Source organism: Hippoglossus stenolepis, chromosome 3 (genome assembly GCF_022539355.2).
Source record: "Hippoglossus stenolepis isolate QCI-W04-F060 chromosome 3, HSTE1.2, whole genome shotgun sequence".
In the NCBI taxonomy this organism is placed as follows: Eukaryota; Metazoa; Chordata; class Actinopteri; order Pleuronectiformes; family Pleuronectidae; genus Hippoglossus; species Hippoglossus stenolepis.
The window spans coordinates 8,506,451-8,527,266 of record NC_061485.1 but is presented as its reverse complement, the minus strand read 5'-3'; the positions used below and the strand labels follow the sequence as shown (position 1 = coordinate 8,527,266).

Here is a 20,816-nt window from a genome sequence, read left to right as displayed (position 1 = left end):
TGCACATGCGGAATGGAACATTTTCTGGTGCAGCTGCCCTATGCTTCATCCATTCTTCATGGCAACGTAAATATTCCCACCACATATGGCACTCGGTGGACAGGCGGCATGTGTTCACTCGCACACATGCACGCACACCAAAAAATAAAAAAAATACTCACACGCTCTCAATTACAGTTACCAACCCAGCATTGCTGCTAATCCCATCGCCCCCAGCTGTCAAAACCAGCCCTCCATCCAATCCCCATCGCTCAGCCCGGTCCTCAGCCTCTGCAGGCTTTCTGAAAAGAGAACCTGTAGGTTGCTGGTTTGTGCAGAGCTGGGATGCGGGTGCTCTTTTACCGGCTGTTCAGCTGAGAGTACGTACTTTCTTAGGCCACTGAGGAAATTGAACCTGTGTAAGGGACAAGCTCTGCACCTTTCGGAACAGTATTAAGTCATGAATGCAGAATAAATCCCATAACTTTAGTTTGGATTTCACCTTCATACCCAGTGGTGGATTTGAGCTGAGGGTGATTCTTCACTTGCTTTTGCAAAAGCTGCAAACCAGCTTCATCTCTGCTGTAGCTCTCTCTCTCTCTCTCTCTCTCTCTCTCTCTCTCTCTCTCTCTCTCTCTCTCTCTCTCTCTCTCTCTCTCTCTCTGCTAAGGCCCACCTCTCTTCCTCACTGCCCTCTTTTTTCCCTTATGCACTCTACATTTGTCTCAGTATCTTTTTTTCCTTTTATGTCTCCCATCCTGTGTTGTGCACAAATCTCCCTGTTGTTGCCAGTCCTGGGCTCTCAGCAATGCACTGGAGAGACAGGTTGCGGATGAGAGAACTATGCCGCTGCTTCTACCTGTTAGGGCTTAATGATAAAAATAGACGAGTGCTGGGAACATGAATATTTAACTTAATGCGGGCATCTCTTTTTTTGTGTGGGGGGGATTACAATTGTGCGCTTAGAGTATTGACAGCAGTTGTGAGAGGCTGGCAGGGGTTTTGAGGCATGACCCCATTTATAAGTGCGACAAAATGGAACCATCAAGGGCAGCTTACCATCAACAATCCATGGTTTGAAGTTGTGTGCATAGAGGTGTTTTAAAGGATAGAACCTGACTTACACCTCTTTTACACCAAAATTAACAGGTATTTTTAAAAGTTCTTAAAACGCATGTAAACTCGCGAAAAGGAGGCCACTAAAGGAGTTTACCTCTATTTTTCTCCCTGGTGAGTTAGTTCCACGTCACAAACACACCTGAAACTGAGAAGCTCTCTCCCCTTGATGGTTAGCCAGTGTTGCCTCTTGCAAAAATCGCTGTTTTGCACGTTGTTCCCATTTTGTAAAAAAGTACGATTTGCGACCTATTTACGCGCCAACGCCTTGACGTTTTACACTCGTCATAACATTGTGCAGAGAAGGTGCTGGTTCATCGCTTAAACTGTCAAAATAGAGAAGAAAAAGAAATTAGCGTGTTTATCCCGCTGTCATTTTTTTCTTAACTGCTGATTGGAGCCATAGCCGATAAACCAGAGTCTACTGAGTAATTTGATCTGGGAGTAAAAGCTGATTGTATCCATGCCCAGTGCAGCTGTTTCTAATGTTAGTGGGTTATTTTGACCAGTTGAAAAGGGGCTTTACACACGCACACACATCCCAGTACGCCCCCAACCCCCCCCATCCCTTTCATCTGAATCACAGCTCTGCTAAGCCAGTGGTGCAACAACCTGAATAACTCTGTTTAGTCATCAGTCCGACGCAGGGCAGCTCTCTCCTCTTCACAGAAGGAATGTCAGAGACTGTCGCTGTCCACTCTCCTCGGTGCTGAAAGCTGCCCCCCCCATCCTCCTTGACTCCAGCAGCTCACGGCTGCGAAGCGCTGTCCAAGGTGCTGATTTATAGCCTTCATTACACGGCTGGGTTATAGCCCGGGAGAGGACAAGCACAGGGATTTGCATACAGCCTCAGCATGGAGGGATGTGTGTGTGTGTGTGTGTGTGTGTGTGTGTGTGTGTGTGTGTGTGTGTGTGTGTGTGTGTGTGTGTGTGTGTGTGTGTGTGTGTGTGTGTGTGTGTGTGTGTGTGTGTGTGTGTGTGTGTGTGTGTGTGTGTGTGTGTGTGTGTGTGTGTGTGTGTGTGTGTGTGTACTTCTGCACTGCACACTATAAAACATGCAAAGATGAAAGGAATAATAATAAAGAAAACAACAAGTAAACTAAAAGAGGTGTGTGCATGTTCAATCAGGGCCAGATTTACATATTCATAAGTTATCATGTTACCCTCGCACCAAATTGTTAATTATCCGCACACATTATTTTTTTTCCTCCTCTAAGCACTTGAGAGGTGGAGTGCCAGCAGTGTGAGGAGGCGAGATGCAATCAAGAGTTGAAGGGAAGGTGAAGTTTCAGGGATCCATTTGCAGCAGAGCGGGTGTAATGGCAGAGCAGGTCTCGAGTTTTGAAGCACAAGAGGGAAGCTGTTACTGTCTGAAAGATGGATTGATGTGGAGAGACGGATGGCAAAAAGGAGGGGAGGGTTCAAGAGTTGTTCATTTCCTTCCTGGCAGGTGCAGACTAATGTTGTGGTATATGCTGCGTTTTAAGAGTTTGTTTTCTAGCTCACACGGGTCCTGGTTTGTGTCTCGCTTTCTGGTGCTCAAATATGTGGAGTGCCATTTTAAAATAAGCTGTTATTGCTGCTAATGGAATTCAGAAATTAATCTATTTTAATTTTAAATTGTTTTAAATGTTGTTTTTTGTTATTGCGTGTAGATTGATGGGCAAAAAGGTGATTTATCAGTAAATATACTTTTAAGTCTACAATAGTAAAGAGATCAGAATTCTCTCTGCCACTGCAGCTTGTATCACAGCAGGAGTAGAGAGGGTTTAATGGCAGGTGTAGGCTGATGTTGTGCTATGTGCTGTGTATTCGAGTTGGTTTTCAGGTCATGGTGTGATTCTTGCTTTGGGCAGAGTACCATTTTACATATTTGCACTATTGTAAATAAATATCCTACACCTGCTGAATCATGTAAAGTATTCATTCCGTCATCTTAACGGTGATAAGTCACAGTTTATATGATGTTTGCTGGGACAGTCAGGGCACTCATTGTTTATGATGCGCCATAACGAGGAGCTGTGAGTGTTCAACTGCCCTTGTTATCAAGCAAAAGTGATTTCATGCTACTTCTCCGAATGTTTGTGACCGTCTGCAGGTTTTCATTTATGTTTTCTGTCGCTCATTATTGTGTCAGATCGGTTTATTTGCTCTGGTTTAATGAGTGGGTAGTTTTCATTATGTAACCGTAATAGAATATTGCTCATAAGTTCTGCCCTGGAAAAAGTAATGCTGTATGAAGAGGGGCTCAGCTGGTCGTCTGACAGCTGCTGGTTGGATCACTGCAGATAGATCACGCTCTTTTCTCTGGAGGCTCATTTAGAGAACATATCATTAATTAATAATTTTATTGATCCCATGCATGGAACTTGAGTGTCACTAAACCTTTTTGTATGGTCTTAATAAAGAAATCTTTTACAAACAATGCATGGTTCAGTGAATCCCTTGTGCATATGAAGGTAATTTCAATTCTGTCCACTACTAACAATAAAGTCTATGGTTATAACAGAATGGAAATATATTGAATGGCGTATCATAAACAGCATCAAAAACAGGGTTTGATTTAATGAAAATTACAGATGTTCCGATACTGATTGTGTACCAATCCGATAGTAGGTACAAGTTGCTGTTTTATCTCTGCGACTTTCCAGAGTAAATGTTTTGCTGACATTATGGCTAGCTCTGGCTAACGCTACACAATCTGAACCACTTCTTCATGAAATAAAGTGTTATTCATTATTTTATTAAATTTTATAGACAAAACAGTTTATAGCCAAGAGGAAAAAATGTCTTACTGTTATTTATCCATCCATTCAAACATCCATACATCCATCCTTCCTCTGCCCCGCTCCAGCTAGTCCGCTCTCTTGGTCAGAGCTGTGAATAGGGTTGTAATGTAGTTACAGTATGGCTGACTGCATAATACTGCAAAATGATCCCCAGGGCCCTTTCCTAGGGAGGCAGTTGTTGTGCATGCTATTATTCTCTGTCTACCCACTTTGCAACTTATCTACTGTGAACAGAGAGAGAGAGAGAGAGAGAGAGAGAGAGAGAGAGAGAGAGAGAGAGAGAGAGAGAGAGAGAGAGAGAGAGAGAGAGAGAGAGAGAGAGAGAGAGAGAGAGAGAGAGAGAGAGAGAGAGAGAGAGAGAGAGAGAGAGAGAGAGAGAGAGAGAGAGAGAGAGAGAGAGAGAGAGAGAGAGAAACCACAGAACCACAGGCACTTGTTACATGGAAAGGTACAGTTGCTCTTAAGCTGCACACACAAGAACGATTTCTGCATTTTCAGTAGCTTAGTGCTTAAGTGTATCATCTCCACATGAGTAGAGAGACACACAGGCCTATTGTGGCATGTATTATGGAATTGTATAGGGTAAGTTCAATACTCTATTGCCATGTCAACCAAGCAGGGTGGTGCTGTAGACGACAATTGCTATTACAGACTCCAGTGTCTTTGAAAGGGAAAAACTCGAAATCAAAATGTTATTGACCATATCAGTTTTGCATAATGTTACAGCCACTGATTCAGCTCCTACCAGCCTTTTCCACTTCTTTACATTTTAACTCACACGATACCATGCTGATGAAATCACCTGCTTAAGACTCTGTGCTGTTTTCAGCCAACCAACCATCGCACAAAGGTCCAAATATAGATTGTAATTATATATCGCTTAATTTAATTTATTGAAGGTAGGTATTAATGAAACCTGGTTACAATGGCTTACGCAAGAGCAGGGCAGATGAATGGGTTTTTCCTGCTAATTAGAGTATGAGTACTGGGTGTCCAGATTTAATGGATGGGTATTCATTCATTGGTTTGTCAATTAAAAGGAAGGAGAGTGTATTCAGTGGTGAAGAGCTCTGCTTTCCCAAAGCTCGCTGTTGACTCATAGTGTTCTCATGAAAGGCTCAAACTAAATAGGGGGCTCATGCAGAAATACACACACACACACACACACACTGATGCTAAGATACAGTTCAGTGGTTTCACATTTCATATACATTTTATTTTAGACTCTAGGACATAAATAACATAATACATTGATTGCACACTCACTAAATGCATGTAATTGTAGTATTACAGCAGCACAGAGCCCCGTCCAGCTGCACAAACAGGGGCGGGGAATTACAGGCACCAAGGTTTTCTGAGGTAAAAGATTTCAAATGGATGAATGGTCTCGGGGAAAGATGGCTGGTTTTATGGAGGGGGAGACGAGGTCAGTGGAAGTCAGGGGAAGAGATGAATCATGCGAAAGGAAACTCAACCTGAAAGCAGGAGCCTTTGTCTTCTCTCTTCCCACTTTTTGTAAGAAAGGTCCATAAATTTTCTGCTTTATCGTTGCCGGTGCAATATTACCACTGTAAGAAAAAACGACTCAACTACATAATACATAATTATCATACATAATGATAACATGTAGATGATTAATGACATACCAAATGATCAATTTACTATATGCAAGTCCCATTTTATTCCACCTGGATTATTTCTTCAAAACAGGAAAATCCAGGAAAGGATATGCTCTGATTTGTATTGTTGACCTTTACATAAATCATCATCGATATGAAATGTTGAATTCAAAACTAGCCTATCCATACTCCCTATCCAAGGTTACAGTCGTATTAATACGAAATCCCTTTTTTATACTATGTCCAGACTGTCCAGATGTATAATTTTAAACAGTATCTGCAGCCGGTCATAGAAAGTAGTTTCCATAATCATGGTTATCGAGACCTTTTGGTTCATTGGAGGCGTTTCCCGACCTCTTGTCATCGAAAACTGTCCAACAGCATGTTTCTAATTCTATTCTGGCAACAGTGGGTCATAATAATAAAAGTGTTCAACAGGAGGGAGTTCGGTGTCATGGTCAGTCACAGGCCATTTTTTCAAGGTCACCAGTTTGATTTTTAAAAATGAAAATCAAAGTGGAAGCAGAATTCTTGCTTGAGCTATGGGAATTCATTTATATGGGTTCAACAACTGCTTATCACGGCCACTATGTTACTTTATGATGGGCAATTGTTATGTTGCCAAAGGGCATGCTGGGAAAAGAAGGAATTCATAAAAAAAGAGATGAAACAGCCTGAGGTGAAGTGTATGCAGCGGAAAAGTAGATTACAACATTAAATCAGAATTCTTTTGAGTTCATTCCATACATTACATGCTTATAAACTGATGACAACACTTTATCTGCAGGAGGAGCTTTTCCTATAACGGTCTTCAATGTGTATCAAGTGTTTGCCGTTGTCCCATCAAAAGGAATCCATTTGGTTCAGGTGCACAATTCTGTGTGAATCTGCAGAGAGCAGATAAAGTAAATCAAAAGTTGACAGCGCACGCTCCACATCAGTGGGGGAGTGACGCATCCTCGCTTTCCCCCGCTTCCTTATTGAAGAGACCGAAGTCCTTGATGAGTCTCTCAATTTCCACCCATCTGACATTACTGCAAGCTGACCTGTTCCAGGAGATGGAACCATAATGAAAATCCACGTATTGATTTGCTCTCACTCATGCACCTATTGGCTGTGATTTGGCTGCTGTGTGGTTGAGACCATCGTCAGAGCCGTGATACTCACTCGGCCCAGGAGCATCAGTCAGTCACTGTACTGAAACTTCTGTGTTGTGTGTGTGTGTGAGAGAGAGAGAGAGAGAGAGAGAGAGAGAGAGAGAGAGAGAGAGAGAGAGAGAGAGAGAGAGAGAGAGAGAGAGAGAGAGAGAGAGAGAGAGAGAGAGAGAGAGAGAGAGAGAGAGAGAGAGAGAGAGAGAGAGAGAGAGAGAGAGAGAGAGAGAGAGAGAGAGAGAGAGAGAGAGAGAGAGAGAGAGAGAGAGAGAGAGAGAGAGACTGGCTTCATCCCATCTTACCAAGCTGTTTTCATTTGGCTCAAGAGAGAAAAATAACCATGTTGGTAACGTGGATTGCCATGGTTACCGTCTGGGCTGTTGGAAATCTTCCATATATTTACTAAGCATGAAACCTTTACACTGAGGTTAAACATGATGAGCAAAATACAGCACAAACGTCCTCTCTCCAGCCATTCATCAGTTTCTACTAACAAACTGCTGCTGTGGTGCATTCATTTGCGTACAGAAAATACAGTATTTCAGTGGGGGGGAGTTTCCCTGGTGGATAAATCATTAGCATTTCATAAAGCGCAGAGAGAAGTCACGTTTCTCTCTTTCCCAGCTCACACGTTACCTCTGCGTCACGGCACACTCTCAGTCTCCCTCTCCGTCTCCGAGGAAGGCCAAACAATTCTTTCAGCTCCATCATTAATTGCCTATGTAACCACCAGCCAACTGGATTTCCTTTTCTTTCATCTTAAAGTGCAGTTATTATACAGTATGGGCTCACCATCACGTGCCTGCCTGGCCCTGAGCATGTGTTTGTAGATTGAGTGACTCTCATGCGTATCTGTAATAGTGCACCCACACCTGTTTTATAAACCTCAGTCCTTCCAGAACTGGGTGCACATGCACAAAACTCACTTCCGCTCCCACAGTTGAACATAAATGGATGAAGAAATGCCCTCAAACCTCCGTTTACACATCAATACGTCCGCCTGCTCCGTCGCTCTCTGGACCTGTCAGTGAGGATAAAGCCAAAGAAGTGCTGTTTTGCATTGTGATGCAACAGCATCCTAACAGCAGTGATTGCACACAACTTTTATAGAGCTCACACATTGATTTATCACAGTGAACCATCATTTATTTTTTGTCGTCATTAAATGTCCAAAAGAGGATCAACAGTTTCTTTATGATGCCCACTTTAAAAAGGTCATCTAATGATTCCAGAAATCTGTCCATCTGCATGTGGCTCGCATCTCAAGAATCATTAATCTTATTGGCTTCACACTTATATTATATTATGTGTATTAGGTATGTGTCTACATTTATTATTAATTCATTTGGAATAAAGAGACAACCAGAGCTCTGTAGCAGCGTTTATCATGATAACAATGCGTTCTCCGGTTCAGGGTTCTGTGTACTGAGTTAAGCAGCAGGTCTTTATTTGCTGTGGCTCAATTACTTCAGGTCACTTCTACAGTTTCATAAAAATATCACCAAAGGCGAAACAAGCAGCCCAATCCAAACAGGCAGGTTAAGAATGGACACTGCACGAATTCATAGAAGTTAAGGAAAAACTCGCTCATGGAGAAATTATGAATAAACTGTGAATAAATCTTTATTTGAAGTTTTATTTGAAGGTTTGCTTTGTACATAAATCATGATACCAAACAGGTAAACAAATACTCTTTTACCCTAAGAATCTGTCAAATTTTTATATCTAAACTAATCTTTATCATTTCACTCTCAGCTGATTCTAGAACACTTTGTACGTGTGAGGTGCAAACATTCTTACCACATATTTGTCTTTTATTAAAACAAGTGTAAGCGTGGGAAATCATTTATGCACCGTTTTGCCTGCATAAGTCTGGCACCTGGTGACTGAGTCAGCCAGCAGCAGCGGAGGAACCCATTATTGTACGTGTTAGGAGAAGGCGTGAGGGGTGGTGCTATGTGGACATACAGTTTCAGCTGTGGAAACCCCTGCCTGCATTTGAGCGTGGGAGGATCCTGTGTTGTTCAGCATGGGAGTGTGGGGTGGCCGTATCTTTAAACTAGAAAGCAGCTTAATTGGCGGGTACGAGTGGGCAGAGGGATTGCGAGGCGACTGTGAGGCCAGCGGTGGCGTCTGTAGAAGCAAGAAACGGCGCCTCGCCACCTTGGACGAAAATCAAACGCACAGCCGCTTAATTGGACGGGGGAGGGGGGGATCAATCCCTCACAGTCTGCTTCATCGCTGGGACTCTCATTCTAGCCAGCAGAACACCAGTGGCCTCTCTCTACACATACACAAACACACACACACACACACACACACACACACACACACACAAAGAGGATACAACATTTGGGACGCACTGGAATTGCTAATGAGAAAGATGGGTACAGCGCCAACAACATGCTCTTGCATAAGAACTCCAGTGCACAGATTGAGGTTCAGATCATGCAAATGATACAACTTGGATGATGAAAGAAGGTTTCACCAATTAATTACTCGCAGCGTTGTGAACAAGTCAAACTAAAAATAATGAGGCAGCTCTGAGAGGTAGTGGGAACTCATGGAAAGGGAGGTATACAAAAAATAAAAGCAGATTCAAGGTGTTTACCTCGTCTGTGAAGAGCACAACATCTGTTTTAATTTGTCCTGACATCGGTCAACTCCACCTCATGTAGACATTGGTCATTAAATCGACGAGAGATGTCTTGACTTTTATTGCTACCAAGGTGAAACAGACTGGTACAGAGTAGGAGAAATGATTGATGATAAACAGCGTCACTTTTCTTAAATTCATTAATGAAGCATTCACTCAAATGTCCCGTCCTCATGTGTAATATATTGTTGTGGCTCTGAGACCATAAGGAAAGGACGAGCAAAGGTTTTAATTAACAAGAAGTTATTTTCAAGCATTATCGCAATTTCAAGAAATAAGTCAGTGGCAGAGTAATAAAAAACAATTATATCAGTGCACTTATCATTTATCTAATTGTTTAAGCTCAATATTTTTCCAAAAGCATTATTCAGTATGTTTATTCAGTATGTGTTTTCCATAGCACTAATGCCATGGCAGCTTCACCTTCAGCATGAATTACAAAGGGTCTTTACTTTTTTTTCATCATTTACTTTAAATCAGATGTTAATATGTGGTTATTTCATTCACTAGCAGTTTCTCTACTGGTTATACATCATAATATAATGTATATCTATATCTGTACATAAAATTACATACACGATGACATATAATTTCATCCATATTGTGCATCTATAGTAATAAATCAGCTGTGACTGGTCAATGTAAACTGTATGGACTGTGAAACAGGAACAGGATTCACTTGTAGGAGCAAAATCAATGGAGATTATTTCAAAAGAATTTGTAGAATTTGTACCTTTTATAAACACTGGTATATAGACTATGATATACGAGTTTCAGCAAACTGCCTGTTAACCACTGTTATCAAAATTGATATGGATGTTTCCACCGATGGAAAATTAATATCGCTGCCTCATTTCCTCAACCTGCTGTCCAGATGCCGTTGTCCTATAAAGACTGACAACGATTATAAATCTCCCCCATTTGTGTGATTGACCACACTAAAGCCCAATGATCTGTTTGTAATTTTGGCTACGACTGTGAAATGGCCACAACTGGTGATAAAGTGTGAGTGTTCTCTGTCTTTCCAGCTTCCCAGTTAGTTAGTTCCTGCCCATTAGCGTTCCTATAGGACGCCATTAGAGGATATTAAGTTCATTTTATATTTATTTTTAAAGTTTTTTTGTTAGCGGAGATGGTTTTGCAGGGGTTTAGAGGGGATGTGGGTGGAAACAATAATGAAATGTTTTCCAAGGCTCATAATGCAGAGAACAGTGGGGAGCCTCAGCAGCACTTTCATCATCAGCGTTGCTCGTGTAGCTTTTCACTTCGTGTTTTAAACATCCACATCGTGATTTTTCAAAAGAAACCAATATCTTCTTTATTCCAAGCCAAAGAAAGTGCAATTCACATTAACCCAATATCATCCTAATAGTAATTCCTCTTTACTGTGTCATCATATAAAAGGTGGTATTAGTTAATAACGCACCCTCTCATCCTGATGTCTCCCCTGTGCACTTGCCTGTGTGAAGTGACAGATAAATGTATAGGGACATTACTGGATCGGGGCCATTATGTCCGGGACACAAAGAGCAACGCTGTAATTTGATCATTTTCAATGATGGGGCCATCAGTGGAGCTGTTTGTGAAAATAGTCATTCATTGGAGAAAGAGAATCCCCTTTGCCCCGTTTTGTCAGAACAAACTGTCGACGAGTAATTCTATAAAACAGACATAACAACCTGAGTACTTATTATCAAGTTAATGGTCCAATTTATTGCAGTGTAGTGTATATGCCCATAAAGCTGTGGGAGGTCTTCATATTGTATTTTTTGATAGGATAAGTTTGTGAGATATGTAGAAGTAGATTGTGTTTGATGCGTGTGTCATTGGTTCAGAGCTTCTGCGACCATTGCTTGAACGCACACACACACACACACACACACACACACACACACACACACACACACACACACACACACACACACACACACACACACACACACACACACACACACACACACAGCTCTACTGCATAGGAATAGTAAAATGAATGCACAAACAGTATCACGTGGCGCATATGATTTAACTTCATTTAATAATTGACAATACTTATAACCACTCACATTCATATTTCAGGTGCATCTCTAAATATTTTACACAATTTCATTTCCCACTCTCGTAGGTGGCAATCAAACTCACTCTCTCACTTATACATCACTCACACACTCACACACTCACACACACACACCTCCCACAGCAACCACTCCATACAATCTTACTCGATCATTGGCTTTCAGCCCATCACTTAAACACAGCCCAGCTAACTGGACGTATAGATGCAGAAGTATAATCTCACCATCAAATATTTATGTATCAGGGTATGAATTTCATGCACCGCTCCCCAGAGTATAGTGTCGCCTTTGGCTAGGGCCCACCACTTAGCTCACGGTACTACAACACCTCTCTGTGATGCTCTTTCTGTCTGTCTCTATCTGTCTGTCTGTCTCTTTGACAGCAGCTTCGTTTGACATGTCTGCATAACTGTTGGTCAGGCAAGCGTCTGGGGCTGAAGTGCCTAAAGGAACAGTGTTTCCCATTTTGCCTCAGCCCAAAGAGCCTATCAGCATTCTTAGCAAATGGAAATACAGAAGAGTGTCTGTCCTCAGGCGGCTTCGAGACGTGCCACTTGTCTTGGTGCTCAATAGCAGCCCATTCAGCCATTGTCACACTGGAAATGCAGCAACTCAACTGGAGATTGAGATTGGTGTTGTTTGTGCCGCAGCGTAAATACAGGAGGATTTCTCGAGGCACTTTGATGTTTAATGTTTAGCAAGCAGGATAAGAGGATATTCCGTCTCTATGGATTTACTATTTACATAGGTTTTATTAATTTTTGCTTACCTGACAAGGGGATATTTCCCTCTTTGGGCCTGAGATTTACAGCAACAGTTGACACCTCAACCTGTCAGTTTCAGACTTTATATTTTTTTAGGTAACGTGTCTTTAAAGCTACTGAATGCTTTTATGTTAAGAATGGATGAAGTGACTGCACTGTGAAGGAGCTATAATTGCCATCAGCTCATTTTGCCTTTTTCAGCTAATTGTTTCCAAGTTACTTTCATAGGATTGAGTTTTTTTTTTAAGTGGTTCATCAAGTGGTTGGGTTCATTTTCAAATTAATCATGCCGCTGTTTCCTGCACAAAGAAATCTAAAAACCCACCAGATGTACTCCAGATGTCCAACATTAATAAAGTTAGTGACTAGCCGGTGAAGACAATGCAGCTTACGGCAGATCAATAGATAGATATTTCCTTGCTGGAGAAACAGAGGGAGCTAATATTGGACTTGCATTCACCACGTGCACAGAAACATCAATCAAAATGAATGTTAATCTTGCTCCATATCCAAAACCCCTAAAGAAGATTAGTTATGGCTGCGCTTTAGCTGAAATACATAACTACAAATCCAACCAAAGCACATCCCTGAGCGCATGAATTTACTGGGATATTTTGAGGTGTCACGAGCAACAGGAATCACAGACGCTATCAAAAAATATGAAGATGTTTATTGGATCATTGTTCTGACTCGACCGTGCCTGCCAGTGAGATATTTGATGAAACCTGGAGCTAAATTGATTCTGTGAGCATAACAATGTAACACGGATTTGCCTGTGTCTCTCGACACTCAACAGCCCTCTTGATGGCCACAAAGAAATTGTTAAATGTTAGCACCTCACATTCCGTCACACTGATGGGTGTTTGCGGCTTATTTTAACGCCAGTGAAATATAACAGCTTTCTCAGTTGACAGTGTTTCAGTCTTATCTTTTCCACAAGACTGATCTCGATAGATGCCGTCTTTTCTTGTCCATGTTCCTGCTGCACTATTCATCAGTATAACTCCCTGAATGAATGCATTTATTCTGGTCATATGGCCTTTATGGTCTTTATAATTCAATAATGCATCTAAAGACTTCTGCTAAGGGACATAAAAGCCCCCCGCCAGCTTCTTGAAATAGAAGCCTGCATGTTCTCCCATTTTGTCTTATAATTCATAATCCATCCGATGAAAGTTTTCACGCAGCCCTGTATATTCTCTGAATGCCTCAAATGAAAAGCTGTCACCAAGTGCTGCTTCACATTTTATACGTTTTTAATTTTTCAAGGGCTGTCAAGTCAGGTCTCTGCCCTCACAGCTCAGTCTCCATGCTCCATGTCTGTCTCCAAGAAAGAGATTTCTACATGTATGCTTGAATCTGTGAGTGTGAGAGAGCTTTCCTTGACCTCCATTCTGTAATCCCCGGACCTCTACTCACACACTGCTGATCCCTCATTTGCTATCTATCGTCTTCTTACTTTCCCACCCTGTCATCTTCGTCCATGATGTCTAGATTATTAAATCCAACACGTCCTAATCCCCTCATCCTCCTATTCCGCAGCTGCCTCCCAGATTGGTCATCAGACCGCTAGTTTTTTAGCTTAGCGTAGCCTAAGACTTTGGCTCGGCAGCTCTTTATCGCAGCTGAGCCTAGCCTCCAGACCTGTGTGCTGCCCAGTCAGCTAAGAATAATTGTAGTTTTAGTTATTTTCAGTTGCTAATTATTGTGCTGTGTTAACCAAAAATATAACAAGTTCATCCATGTGAGATTGCCCTGTGCTCCATTTACTCTAAAGCAACAAACAAACTCTTTGATTTTAAAATAATTCTTTCCTCGCCCCCCCTTTTTATTACCACTTTTACTTCCTCTCACCATCTTCTCTCATTTTCCACCCTCTCTTCTCCGTGTCCCAGACGTGGTTCGTCCTCCTCTTGGACACGATCGCTGCCGCTCGTCACACATTCCCGTAATTTCATTATCGCCGGTGGTGCCTAGGGAGAGAGAGCGAAGGAGCCTTTGATATATGGGAGGCACAATGTGCAGGGAGGAAGAAACAGAGGGGCTCATGGGATGGGGGGCTGCCATCACTGCTCAGGCACATCAAAGGATTCCTCAGCAGATGTGTCTAAACAAGATGGCTGCCAGGTCAGCTTAGTCAATTACCTTGGTAATAAGAACAGGTTGATGTTTATGCGTCCTGCTCGGGTCGTTGCACTGCTTTGTTGTTTAGTTTTTTATTATTCAGTGGGCACTTCTTTTCTCCTGATCTATGAACTTGCCTTGAGCTTTTTTAAATCAGAGTGAAGTATCTTTTGATCACTCAGAGAAAAGTGAGTATCTGCTGTGAGGGGCCTCTGCCCCGTGCTTTCACTCCTCAGACAGACAAATGGAGAAGAAGTTAAAAAAAGAAAGACATGCCTATGGCTTTGTTATTTCCATCTATGGCAGCTGTCACCCTCTGTTTCTGAAGAGGAAGCAACAGGGAATAATAATCTGTGTTTGATATGTTTGGGGCCTGAAGGCCTGACAGGCATAATGGTACATGGATGACCAAACCATGTCTGACTGAATGAGGCCATCAGATTCATATTTTGGATTTCAGTGCAGAGGGCTGTACATTAAGTGTGTTAATTAAGGAGCCCACAGCTTAAACTCAGTTTTTAACATATAGCACCAAATCATAACGTTACATCAGCCTTGCTGCTTTTGAGGCTGCTTCTTTTTCAACTGATAAATATGGATGCAGATGGCATCAAACAAAATGTTACGCAAACATCTCTGCAGCCTCCAGGGTTACTAAATCTAAATGTTTGACTTCTTTTAGGCCCCTTAATCTCCCAAGGCTCACTTACAGACAACAGCGTCTCTGAGCCAGGTGCATCCAGAATCCTTTTTATCCCAAGAATAAACTATTAGGAGTATATGTATTAGTGTATTATCCATCCTACAGGTGCATCTTGCCGCAGTGAGAATATTCTTCCGAGCCTCACTGCTGCTGTAGCAACCGGCAGTCTTCCTGGCTCCATTATTCAATAACGCAGGCAGCTGCCTCTAGAAATGATATCGGCAGCAACATTGTCTCATGCATACAAATGGGAAGGTTAGCATGTGATCTATCCTGGAATGGGTTGTACACTCCAGCTTCGGCAGCGAGAAAAATATCGTAGCAGGATTAAAGTGCCCCCCCCTTTCGCGGGTAACTGTGAGATGTCAACTCTGTCAGATGGACAGTGTATTTGACGTGTTATCGGTTCACCGAGAGCATAAGGAAGCTGCTCAGATGGCCAAGCAGCGGCTCGGCTCATATTTTCTTGGGCGAGAGAGGGAGAGGGAGAGATAGAGAAAGGGACTGCATGCATCTCCAGCCTTTATCCTCGGCTGCATGACTAGTTGCTATAGCAACATGACTTTGCATTCCTTTTCACCTGCCGTTTTTGATCAATCCTCAGTTTTTGCTCCCCCTCGTCAACCTCGCCTTATCCTGAAATGCCTCGCCTCTGCGGCTGACTTACTTGAGAGGACTGCCGTCACGTGTGCTCTTCTAATATCTCTAATGGCAGATAAAACACTCTGACTGTCATAACGGTGTACTCATCCTCACAGCTAACAGTGCCCGTTGTTAAGGTGCAGAGCAGCATCGGGATCCCTACGGTGAAATAAGACCCACAATGTGCTACACCATCATTATCTCTCCACTGGTGCTGACTAAAACACTCCCTTTAATTCAGGGAACACTACTCCTACAGAGCCGCTCTTACCCCAAGTTAATGATTCATCAGGAGCCAAGGGACTGTGCGTGTGGACGTCTTCAGCTGTGGCCCGGTACGGTCCATCATGGCCCCACACACAAATTACATATGTGTTTTACAGAACCTGACCAGACTTCCATTAGATTCACAGCACATCCTCCCTTCTTCTGAGTAAGAATAGGGAAATTGCGCAGCCAGAGGGTAGATGTGACCAATTATGTGCCACACACACACACACGCACTTTGTAATGTATTTGAACTATGTGTATGTGTCAAAGCTTCCATCAAGTGAGCGCAGTTTTCCTGGAACAGTATTGAGCTAATTAGCCTGTTTTAATCAGGCAAGTGAAAAGAAGAGCTGTGTGCGGGGTCCTGCGTAATGGGTGTATAGATGGATAGTGACAGTCAGTCCTGCGTGAGGAAACCAGGCATGCGGGGAGTAAAGCCTGAGCTGGAGGCACTGAGGCATGATAACTCGGCTCTCATTTAAAAAGTACATTTCTACGTAGTGATATCTGCATATAGTGCTGTTCAAATATACAGTATATAGTCAATATCTATGCACTGTGACTAAGATTCGTGAACAATCACAGGCACCTATAGGCATAGGGGCAGAGCAGCACGCCAGCATTGATTTATTTCGTGTGCTGCGGATTTCTCATTGGACAAAAATATATACGGAAAACTTACTATTTAGTCTTTTTCTCATGTGCTGGCACAGACACGCATGTATATTTATAAAACGCAATGTTGCGTTCCATCTCCCTACCCCTGCTCGTACGTGCAGTGCAATCATACAAGTGATTCTAATGCACATATGAATTTCTGCAAAACTGAGGATTAGAATGAAGTATTATGAAGGAACTATCTTTCTTCTTTATTATTATATAAAATATCTGATGACCTGGCTGCTTGGATGGATTATTGGATACTCTTACACACAGGACTGTGCAGAGAGCATTGTGGGCGGTAACAGCACAGATATGGAATGCAAACGTCAGAAAATATATCAAAAAATGTTTTGCTCTAGATTTTAAGACAGTTCAAAAAGTGTTTGTATCAAGTAAATAAGGCGTGGTTACAGGGAGGACAAACATACAGGGGAGATTTGTTTCTCTTAATTAATGCACATGGTATGACAAGGTGGCGCTAATGTCTCAGCTCATTAGCACAACATCTGGAGTAGGTCACACAATCCCGCCAGAAAGCAAACAGAGGATGTGACAGGAAAATGCACTCCAGCCCATCACAGGGGAGCCGTATTTGTCACCACATACATATGCATGCATGCACAGTGTTACACAATCACGTACAGGAGCACACACACACATGCATGAGCAGAGACTCACCCTTGCAAAAATCACTGCAGAAATTCACTGTGTGCACTTTCTTCTGGGTTTCCGTTAAAACAAAGGGAGCAGCGGCACAACTCCTGGATTTCCCCACAATGATTTGGCTCAGGATGAATTGTGCCGCGGGTTTGTGTTTATTTTGGAGGGTAATTCATTTATCTCCCTCAAGGGGGTTTAATTGCTTGAACTTGGGTTTTTGTAGCTGCAGTTTGCTTTCAGTGTGGACCTGTATGTCTGGAGAGATAGAGGAGATAAATAACACAGGGGGAACATTAAAATAAGGAAAGTGTTACTTGTTTTTCCCCTTCCCGGTGAACCCTCACTTCCTCACACTCCTGGTGCCGTCCCGCTGTGGGCTGTGAGGGCTGAGAGAAACAAACAGACGTGGGTCAAAAAGTGGCCAGATAGTTTTTGTGTTAAGCAATTTGGAGCCTCAAGGGACAAAACAGTGAGTGCAAGAAAGTTGCTGGACACTTTTCGAAAATTCGTGTCTGAATACTGGGCCATTGTGATGAACAACTTGCTCAACTCTGATTGAACTGTCCTCATTGATGTGTTTCTTCAACTAGGCCATAGCAAACACTCCGAAACCATTTTCCAATGAAGACGTTAACGATTATCTTGCCCACAAGCTTGATTTGTTCAGCAAATTAGATTGGACGGCTGATTTGACCACTAATGGATTTTTCTACCTATTGGAGAAACAGTTTAACCAATCACAACTTTTTATTAAGAGTGTGGGCGACTTCTACTTATTTCTTAGTTAGAAAGCTACATTTTCAGATAAATAGCAGCAGACACATTGTGCAGGAGCAGATGAGATCGAGACAACTTCACAAGCTCGTCCTGAATCTTAATTTACTACTAACAGATCTGATGAATGAAAATAAGCTACTGTGTAGCTGAGTATAAACTTTTTCAACAAAATATGTTAAATATGCTAACATACGTCTAACAAGGCTTGCTACTGTAACAATTCACTTATAACAAAGAATTTAGTATTTTTCCATGTAAGTAGAAAGATCATCTGTGTACAGGAAGAGTTGGAAGGTGTTGTTTGTCACTGGCAGACCGAGTTAAGTACCTGCAAAGATGTTGTGTAATGGGTAAAACATTTTTTTTATATTTCACAGGTTCAGAAGGGGAAAAAGTTACTAAACGTGAGCGGGCAGTTGGTGAGAAGTAAAGAATGTCTTTTCAGGGGCAGATATCAGGATCAATCAAAGGATTGTGTCCACTATTTTTAACATCTAAATCAGCTTATGTGATGCCTAGTCAGCTGCAAGGATTTATTTTATTATAGCCGCAAGCTAGGCACATCACCACAGGCAAAACACATTGACAGCTGCAGGAACACAGGTGAACATTTTAATGCGAGGGGACTGTGTATGTACCATGTGTGTTTAATAACGGCTCACAGGTCAGGTTGATGCTCATAAGTTAACAGGTCCGGGTGGGATTTGACTTGGAGATAATTGTAGATCTGTGCAGGACTCTGGTCTTTGGTAAAAGAGGCAACGGTTGGTCAACACCATCGGATTGTTTGGAATAAATAATGAACATGTGGTTTGCATTAGCAGTGATTGCTAGAGTTTGCCGTCTACAGATGGACGTGCAAATGGCCTAGCAGATTGCCATTCTCGGTCTAAAGCATCTAACAATATGCAAACCTAAATGAAACAATCTAATTTCAGCAAATGACCTCCATCATTAAGAAACTGGGGGATGTGTAATGAGTCTTGAATTACACAGGGAAACATCTCCAGAATGGACCAAGTGCACCGGTAATGAACTATCAGAGGTATTTCAGACCATCAGACCGAGTTTTTGTTTTTTAGCTGCAATCATTTGTTTCTCATTAACATTCAAAATGGCCGATATTTCATCTTTGGAATCAAAGTCTTTTGCTGCTGCTGGAGATTTTTTCCCAAGGTCAGGAGACGCACAGATACAGTTTTCTGTCTCTTGGTGTTTTTTGAGTTTCTGTTGGCAGTGCCCATCATGGAAACCTCTGCGGTGCCTACATCACTACGCCAACTCTCGACCATGCCAGTCAGCAGCAGCAGCAGCAGCAGCAGTACAGCACAGCTAAGTAGGTCACACTGCAGACACACAAGCTCCCGAGCTAGAGCAGGAGGAAAGGAATCGACAGGGAGAGAAAGATGTGAGATACAAAAGAGGCAGGCAAAATAGAGATTAAGAGAGAGGACGATACAGAAGATAAAGGAACGAGATGAGCAGAGAAAGATGAGTGAGGAGCCAGGAGATCGGGAACGAGAACTGATAGCACTGACTGAGAGGAGATGGCAGCTAACTGGAAATGAGGCAGTTGAGTCACGAGAAGAGAGGAGCTGACTTATACATGTGGATATGTGGAAAAACAACGTGAATGTAGAATTGCAGCACCGAATGACAGAGAGCAGTGCTGACTAATGAACCATATTTTGTATCATCGTTACAATATGAACATTTTATTTGGATGCCTCATATCTTCACAAAGGGCTCTCAACACTTTGGGGCAGTGCCTGAGCCAAGCATGAATGTTCTTCACCGAGTTTTAGGGCGATATCACACCTACCTTGTCTGGTTCAGACCTCTGGACTTTTCAGTTTGGTCTGATCTGAAATTAGAGGTGTGAAAGGTGCTGCCAGGTTTGCGGTGTGATAATTCTTTAAAGTTTGGACTTTCTGACCAATTGCAGGAAGTTGAGACAGCATTACACAATAAAAGAGGAAATAGTAGCAGGATTTCTTGTAGTCTTCGCCTCCGAAGATATAATGTTTGAAAAACTAGAAATTAATTTTGCTGGTAGCAACACTATGATGATGCAATGAAATCAACAGGTTCATTAATTTTCTTCATTCAAACGGAAAAAATACTTTTTTTTCAACGCACTTTATTCTAAATGTTAATGAACACATTAGCTAAACTGACAACATGCTGACGTTAGAGGCATGGCGTCTACAAACCATCACTTTCGAGTTGGTATATGCAGCACACGTAAGTGATGATGATTTAGTGCGCTCCCTAAATTACAATGTGAAACCCAAAACTCACCAGATCAAATGTTAACAGTGTAACAAAGACATGAACCTTAAATCGGACCATAGTCTGAAATTTCTATCTTCTGCTCGACACACACATACAAAGAGCAGAGACGCTGATGAAGAAGGTTTTACTTGAGTAGGCAACAGTGGCTTTGTAAGTGTAATCAAAACTTCACGAGTGAAAAGCCAATAACATCACACCATCCGTTCAACCATCTTGTTTCACACAACCACAGTGAGCTTGTTAAGCTAATAGTGACTTGTTATGAGGGTACACAGAACCATCACTGCCTCACCCCCCGCAACCTCAACACAACTCTGCATTTTAACATTTGACTTATCAGAGCCCTGGATGCATGGGCCATGTATTAACAACATTTGGCCAATCAGATGACGGATTTTATTTCCGGTTTATTTTCGTCTCTTGTTAATACGCTGGGGTTTTTGGGGGGTAAAAGGATTACAGCGATTTCCAATGCCAACTCAGACTGCGTCACAAGCACACAACACAAGGCTCAGTCATCTGTGCTAATACTGTGG

The 20,816-nt window shown here is 42.2% G+C and overlaps 1 protein-coding gene across 4 annotated transcripts in view; it reads left to right on the top strand.

Moving 5' to 3' along the window:
• Window positions 1-20,816, top strand: part of slc12a5a (solute carrier family 12 member 5a) — a 133,273-nt gene that overhangs the window by 47,230 nt on the left and 65,227 nt on the right. The window lies entirely within an intron of this gene.